The sequence below is a fragment of the Thalia democratica genome, chromosome 4 (genome assembly GCF_965202585.1).
Source record: "Thalia democratica chromosome 4, ktThaDemo2.hap1.1, whole genome shotgun sequence".
NCBI lineage: Eukaryota > Metazoa > Chordata > Thaliacea > Salpida > Salpidae > Thalia > Thalia democratica.
Genome location: NC_139168.1, coordinates 42,413,476 through 42,422,595, shown reverse-complemented (window position 1 = coordinate 42,422,595; position 9,120 = coordinate 42,413,476).

Genomic DNA, 9,120 nt, shown 5'->3' with positions numbered 1-9,120 from the left:
ATTTCATTTTTCTTTCTTGATAACTAAATTTTGATTTTTTAATAAATTGATTATAAAAACTTAGCTTTAAAAATCAGTTTACATTTTGTAATAGAAATACATTTGACTCGATTTGATTTCGCTTTTTAATCGTAAATGTTTCAAATGAAGTTTCTGTAAATTTGGTTAACTTAGGAACTCGTTGACGTGTTGTGAACTCCCCAAATTTTTAGCATGTTGCTTAGATATTAATTGAATAAGTTTTAATAGTGTAAAATGTAAATTTATTATAGTTGATTCAAACTAAATAAAATACCTAGTTATATTTTAATAAAAATTTTCTGAGCTTTTATTTTTATGTTTTTTTTTATAAGTAAGTTGCAGAAACAATTTTAATGTAGAACATCGATTAATTTTTAAAATAACTTTTCTTATTTTGTTTAGTAAAACTATATTGCTTGAAACAAAAATTATACTCTGCAATTAAAATTAAGAAAAAGTAAATCTTTGTTAGAATTAAATTTAATTTAACTTGAAGAGTGTTTTTTAATTTACGTTAAAAATGATAAGTGAGCAAGTGTTTATTACGACAAATCTTAAATGTGAAAATTTTAGCTCTTAATTTGGGATAACACAAATATCAAGGAGTAGACCATATATAAAATGTGCATCGACATACCTTTAGTAGTATAACTTTAATATTATTACTTTTTTGTAAGAAATCCGGATTCGACTGGATCCTAATATCATGTATCCGGTACAAAACTTAATTTATTTTACTCGTTTCAGCTCCTTTTAGTTATTATTGTTTTGCTTAGAAATTTCTAAAGTAGTGGTCTTCTACACAGGGTGCTTGAAAAAACCATTTTATGCATTTTTGAGGGGAGTTTTGTAAATTACACTAGTTATTACGGAAAAAATTCAAATTTTAACTTGATATCCTAAAAATCATGATGAAGAGCAAAAAAGTTTTAGAAATGTTATAGAGAAGTTTAGAACTTCACACTAACTAGGTATAACGGAAAACTTTCAAAAGTTACATAGGATCCGGTTGGATTGGATCCTAATGTTATGGACCCGTTAATTCACTAGTATAATCCATCTGGATTAGATACCCTTTTTCAATTAAGATTATGTTGGGGAAACCCCTTGAACTTTTATAGTATTTATTTATAAATAATATATTGCTTAAACTAAATAAATGATTCTGAGACTAAAATTTAAGAAAATAATGTTATCTATCAATTTTATTAAGCATAGGCTCAGAAAAGAAAGCTTTTGATTTTTTTATTGTTTATGTATTTATGTGTAAGGTCAAAGCAAAGGTCATCTTGATTAAACTTGTTCCAATCAAAGCATATTAAAGTAACAATACTTTTAATAACAAAAAGTGGATTACTGGCACCTCTCCATATTGCAAAAAATGAAGATTTTATTAAATAAAGGTATTTTTAAAAAGTTTTATTTTGCACAGTTTTTTTTTGAAGACTCTGTTTTTTCAATTATTTTAAAAAAGACCATTTGCACGAATTATATATATATCCTTTTATTGTATTGAAATTGTTTAGGGTTTTAGTACATATATAAAAGTAATGACACAGTTGTTTAGCCTCGAAAAGTTATATTGATTTAGTTACAAAAATTAATTCATAAAATAATTCTATCTAACCTAAACATATTTTAAAACAGAAATGTTTGTTTCAAAAAACTTAAAGAATTTTAAAGGGCTAAAAATATTTTAGTTTTATGGATTTTGTTGTAGGTTATATATCAATACTTTTTTTTTTAGTCAATTGAGTGTATATAATATGTGTTCTGTACATAGTTACCTCCATATAGTTTGCATACTTCTTCTTAACATACTGTAATAAATTAACAAATTTTATTAAAAAAGTCTTGCAAAAAAGTGAAGAAAATTGAGATAGATTGGCTGTGAAATTGGCATATATTCGAGCTAATATGAAAGAAATATAATTTTAATAGCTTATTTGTTTGTTTTAAAAGACTAATAAACTTTAAATGTAAACATTTTTCTTGAATATCCTTAAAACTTTTTATATTTTTGTTTGCTTATTTCAATTTTGTAAATTATTTTACAGTCATGTTATAAATATTGAAAAAAATAATTTTAGTTTTTTTTTAAGGAGTTTTAGTCAAACAATGTATACATTTTTATTTAAAATTATTAAAAGAACTACCCATCATATATTTATCAAATTTTGACAAAATCAATGTTTTATCACATTAATGTTGAAATTTTTTATAAGACCAAACAATAACTTAAAAAAAACAGGACCAACTATAAAATTTGGCTGAATTGTTGCCTGCACATTCATGAAAAAAAAGTCAGAGTTATCAATTAGAACTTTGAGTATGTATAAAAAATCTTCAGAAAGTTTTATACAGGTTTTAAATAATTTGCTATCATAGGGAAATTAAAGCATTATAAAAAATAATTTTAGCATTATATGAAATGTAAAGTACAAACTATAATTCAGTTATTGCGCTTATTAATGTATTGTTTAACATTGATGATGTAATTATCTTTGTAAAAATTTTCTGATAATAATGTAGGGACTAAAATTGTATAATTTCCATATCCGATTAAAAAAAGATCAATAATTTTTTTTGTAAAAAACAAAATAAAATTATATATACATCTTTGTTTTTGAACTGAGTCCTTTATTTTCAGCAATCTCACCTTAAACACTTAAAAGCATTTTTAGAGTTAGATTTTTTAAAACATTGTGAAAAAAACTTAAGATAAAAAAATATTAATTTAAGAATTGTTAAAAATATTATTTTATTTTATTAAACTAAGTTTTTTTTTTTCACAAGAAATACTTTAATATTAGTAAGATATTTTTTTGAAGTTCAAAAAAAAAAAAAATTGAAAATTGAAGAAGGTAGATTTTAAGTGAAATAGTATTTTCTTATCACATCATAAATTTTTCTCTGGGTTGGTATACAACAAAAGCAATGCAGCTGAATTTTTGGTGTTAATCCATCACCAATAATTTTTTTCAGAAAACCTAGGTTTAGTATATGGATCCTAACAGGACTATATATCATTTCTTTACTTTGCAGAAGGTTGATCTTCATCCTTTCAAATTGGTTCCCCAGGAGAAAGACAGGTTTCCTGTTGAAAATCTTGCTATTCTTATCACCAACTTTGGCATTTATTACCTTCTGGGATAACGAAACAGCATAAATTTTTTAGAAATCTTTTTTCTCATTATTAGTAAAAAATATACTACTGCAATAATATATTTGCTTTTCTCTGATGAGGATACTGCTTAGAGACTTACAACCAGAAGAGTTGAGTTTCCCTAACTTTTTTTGAAAAGATACTCTTTAAAGAAATTAAAAAAGCTATTTGGCCGTCCAACAAATTTATCAAAAAACTACATTAAAACTGCTAAAGAACTTTTTTTGCTCTTCATCATTAATTCCAGAATATCTAGACTAAGTTTTAAACTATGGTGCTGTGGCTCCCCCTATTACGGCTTGTGTTCCTCTAATTTTTTCTCATGATATCTATATCTAGTATAAGTTTCAAAACTATCATTAAAAACGCCTAAGATCTTTTTTTGCTCTTCATCATCAACTGCAGAACATCTAGTGTAAGTTTCAAATAATGACCTCATAGACCCCTTTACTGCTCAAGTTTGGGAAACCCTGATTTAAATAACATCAATGTACTGGTACAGTTTTAAAAAACATTTCTGGCTCTGTCATTTCTGTGCTGTCTTTGAACATTTTCCATTTTTGCAGGAACAACTCCACACCACTACATTACATTTCTTTCCTATTCTAGGATGGTCCATTTTTAGAGGCTCTGGTTTTGAATAAGTTGCATTGATGTGAACTTGTTCAGTATGTCTAGAACTAATAAGATCAGATTGTATTTACAATTTTTTTAGTGAAATTTAATCACAGAATCTTTTGTTTGGTTCACTAATATATTTTATAAATTAACAAATTCTTGTGACTGAGTAAAATTTAATTGATAAGTAACAAACATGATAGATCTGAAATAGAATGTACCTTAGTTTATTTTATATATTGAAAGTTTATGTTTTTAAAATTGCCCTTTTAATTTAAGTTACTTATTTCATTTATTTTTTGAAAATTTTGTTGTAAAAGCTTGATTTAGTTGTTAATTAGTTAAACTTTCGTCCTAAAACTACTAATATTTATTAATACTTGTAAATACTTTTTAAAGTATCACTAATCAACCTTAATTACCTTCCCATCTCTATAAAGTGCTTTAGGTTGTTGTGTTATTATTGTACTTAAAGAGCTGCTTAGCAGTGAAACCTCGGTAGTATCAATAAACGTTTGTTCTGAACGTATTATCATTTTACAGATAGAATGTACTAAACTTAATATTTAACACAAATTTACAATCATGCTTAAGCAACAACTATGCACTTAGTAATCACAAAACACTGTCATATAAGGTTAATCAACTAGAAAACTTGCCTTTATTATAGATTGTTGAAAAAGTGTACAAAATCTGATTTATTTACAAAAAAACTAAAACACTAAATATAATTGGTTTGTCTTGTAACAAAAAATTACTATGAAACAATCAATTAGCATATTTTATTGATACAGCTATGGTAAATATATTCTAATAAGGACCAATTAAAAAGTTTACCTTTATCTTTTTTAATAAAATTTTGTATTTTCTATACAAAAATAAAACAAAGAAATATATATAAACTAACTATATTCAATAACAATTTTTTACAATATTTTGAATTTTATAGCTTCAAAAAATAAAAAATGAATATTTTTATTTTGTTTATTAAAAATAAGTTTGTTGAAATTTAACATTTTACGACAGCTTTTCTAAATAAATGAAGAAAAATTTTCTAGATATTTGTTTCAAAAAGTAACAGTAAACAGATTTTAGGAATTTCTATTTATTAACTAATTTAATTTTTTCCTCCCATAAAAAGTCTGTTGTACTCTTTAACTTTTAACTCAAACTGTTTTAAATATTAAAAACTGTAAAAAGTAGCAATCTACATAATAAGATCAAATTGTAATAAAAAGTGATTTATACCCCCTATGGTCTTAACCTTTTTGTTATATATTATTCCTTAGTTTATTACTTATGTATAACCAGTATAAAAAAGTTTTATAATATTCTAAAATTCTACCAGTTGCTTAATTTAAATAGTTTTAGTATGTATAAGTAAGAATGAATAAAAAAAATATTTCTAAAAATAGAAATATTTTGCATTACAGTATTTTTTAAGCAAAGTATTTAAAAAAATAAATATTATGGTCAGATTTTATTGTCATTTGTATTAAAAATGAGTTATTAAATAAAAGACAAGATAAAAAGAAAACTCTGGATGTAGTTCAACATGTCAGCACATAAATTAATTTTAAGTAATCATAAACTAGTTAGTTTTTTAATTATTTTTAAATTAAATTAATTATTCATCTTGTAATGACGTGTTTGGTTTAGGTATTTAGAACTTCAAAATAACTAAAGCTGATTTGTTTTAGGTTTTTAATAACAAAAAAAAGTAAATTAGACATCATACAAAATCTAAAAAACTCGTTAATGGCTATGATAATTATTTCTATATAAGTCTTTAGACTTAAGTTGACTAAACAAATGCAATTAGTATAGCTGTCATATTTGCTGACAAGATTGGTGAAAATTCTCTTCTATTTAATTATTAATAACCTTAAGGAGTATCAAAATAATTACAAAGAATTTAGCTGAAACGTGAAATAGTAAAGTGTGAGTTTTTTTTTTTGCTTCAAGCATTTGGTTCCATTCAAAGTATATTCTTAATTATTATAAAGTATTATATAATTTTATGAAAATAGTAGTATTGCTACTATAATTCTACTTTTACTATTTAGATACATTGATACTTACAATATTTTTTGTATAATAAAATAACTTAAAAGACTGTTTTTACTGCAATTTGATTATATTTGAAATCTTGTTTGTAAAGCCAGTAAGTTTATAAGGTTTTTTAGATTAGTATACATTTTTTATAGTACAGTGCTTATTCACTTATCCGGACACAGTGGGCAAGATTTTCTGTAAACATGTCCAGATAACCAAAATTCTGGATAAGTACAAAAAATCAATTTTTTCATATAATAATAAAACTGCTGCATATAATGCAATGCACTATAAAAGTGTTATGTTAAAAACAAATACATAGTAATTGTAAGTAATATATAATAACATGATAACTAGTAAAAGCTAAACTTAAGAATTATTAGTTTATTTTTTCTAAGGTAGAAAAACATCAGACTTACTAACCCTCTGCAACTATATAAGTTTTTCGAGGGTCAAGCAAGTAAAATTCATCATTTGCAATTCCATCTGCCCTAACTATTAATTTAAAAAAAAGATTAGTTTTTGTCAAAGAGAAAATGTAAATTAAATTTATCTTTAAAAACAAAAAGTAATGTAAACCTATCTATTTAAATTGAAAAACCAACTTTTTAAATAAAGAACAGATAGAAATAAGAAACGTTGACTAAGTTTAAAGTCAATTTAACGGAAACATATCACTTCTAACAAACTAGTTGTGAAACTCTTTGAATGAATTTTTGTGTTTACTATTGAAACTTTTTTGAATTTTCTTCTGACCGAAACTGTCCGGAAAAGTGAGCGTCCGGATAAGTGAATAAGCACTGTACTGATAAAAAGTTATCTTATACCATTGAAAACTAATTAGTAAATGTATTACTTTGTTAATGTATTGCTAAATGTATTATTTTGCTTAGTTAAAAAACTTAATACTTTAAAGCTGTAATTTAAAAATAGCATTTAAAAATTATAAAGAAATATAAGGATATGTTTAAAAATAGAAATCAAAAGGCGAGTGAAGTAATAATTATTCCATCGTATAATAATAAATCATGAAAGTATTTGTGTGAATATTTGTTTTAGGTTGTTAATAAACACTTGAAAAATTAAAAATTTATACTTTTCAATTTAAAGTCTAATTTTAACTAAATAATAAACAATTGCATTGTTGGAATTTTAAAATAAACCAGAGTAAAAGTTGAAGAAAAAACTCGTTTTCTTCTCTGGTTCTAAAATGCTTTTACACATTTACATACTTTATTTAAAACGAAAAATTCCAAAAAAAAACAGTACTATTGTTTCATGTAGCTTATTACTACAATCCTCAGCTATATTATTCAGCAATCAAGACTATAATGTACATTTCAGTAGTTAACAAATTACACAAGGAACTTAAATTATTATGATGTGATTTTGAAATTAATTTAAGATGTATATTCGTGCAAAAATCCAACTTCTTTCGAATTAAAAGACTAAAAAATTAGTTAGATTTTTGCACTAATCTTAGCCTTGAACAAAATTCGAAATTTGTTGTTATGTTTTTTTTTGTGTAATTTTTTGTGCTAGGTATATTTGGACCTTTATTTCTATTTCAAATAGCTCAGAATTTTAGCACTAAGCTACATGAAACAATTGATTTTTTTTTTAATTTTCATTTTAAAACAATTAAAAGTAATATTAAAAAGCCTCTACAAATGGGCTCAATTAAGATATTCAGTTGTATAAGTCTATTTATATTTAATATATTTATACTTTAAAATTGTTACAATAAAATTTTTATTATAGTGCAAGGAAGATTTCTTGAAAGTTTTACTTCAATAGCTTAAAAATTAGGAAGAAAAATGATTTTAGTGAGTTTTAAAATTTACAAGAAAAATGTTGATAAAGAAAATTTAACCCATAAGTTTGTATTTGACACTTTTACTAAAATGACTACATCTCAAAAGTTAATCATAATTTTATTTACTAAACAAGTTGACTTATATTTGACGCTTTCATAAGTTAAGTTAACTTGAGTAAAAAATGCTTACAACCCCCTGTGCCCTTATCTCAAATAAAATAAAGCTCTGCTAATTAATAAAACAAGTGTTTATGGCACCTCTACTAAACCAAGTAAACAATTAAAACTTAACAATACTGATATATTTTTTAAAATTGATAGAAAAAGAAAAATATAATTGGTGTTGATCACTGAACTGACTCCTTATCCTTTTTTATTTATTGATTATAAACTTTTAGTAACAAAAATAAATATAATTATTTATGGACTAATATGCTATGTGTTAAATAATTTTACATTCCCATCATTTAGATTAGAGTATAAGTAAATCTTCATATAGAGGGAATTAAAGTCAGTAAAAAAGTTATTGAGACAAAACTAATCTAGAATACATTTAACAGAAATTCCAAAATACTTGGGATTAAAAAAAAAAACAAATTTGTTGGAAAAAGAAAATATGATAAAGCACAACATGAATAAAAAATAACTTTAAGTTTATTGCAAATTACATGTTGAGTCCTTCCTGTTTTATTATTAATGATCACTTTTGAAGATTCTGCAGCTAGCATTCAGGATTATTAGTATTGTAATTTTGTTCATTGGCAACAAGCATAACATAATGAATTGGTGTAAAAATAAACAACATAAATTACTTCTAAACGTTTCTTTTTGCAGATTAGCTACTTTAAAGATTTCATTGTGCTTTATTTCTTAATAACATGAGACAAGTGATACATCAATTTTCTATAGGCCGAGACAAGTCTGTTTTATAAGATCAAAAATTTGTGTAACTGGATTTTTTAGATATAGAATTATACCTGCCAAAAAATTCTATTGTTTTCCACCTGTGACGCTCTAATATTTAATACAAAAAAGTAATATTGTTGAGGCATCCTTTTTTCTCTCAAATTTAGACCAAATAGCAGCAATTCTGATGACTTATCATATAAATTATTTATTAATGTACAAAATTAACCTTGCTAAAATATTCTAAATAGCATATTTTTGTTACATAAACCTAAGTTCTGTTCAAAAGGTTTAATACAGTTTATTACACAAATAAATTTACAAGTTAAAAAGAATTCTTTTACGTTATAAAACCAAAAAAGTAGTGAAGCGTGCACAAGAGCAACATGTCAATTGTAGCATTGTGACAAAGCCTATCATATGTAAGGAAAAATGTTAAGAGGTGTTAACAGGGTTGCCACTTTACCTGGAAACCTAGAAAAACCTGGAATTTGACAACTTAGGCCAAAAAAAAACCTGGAATTTCAACAATTTTCAC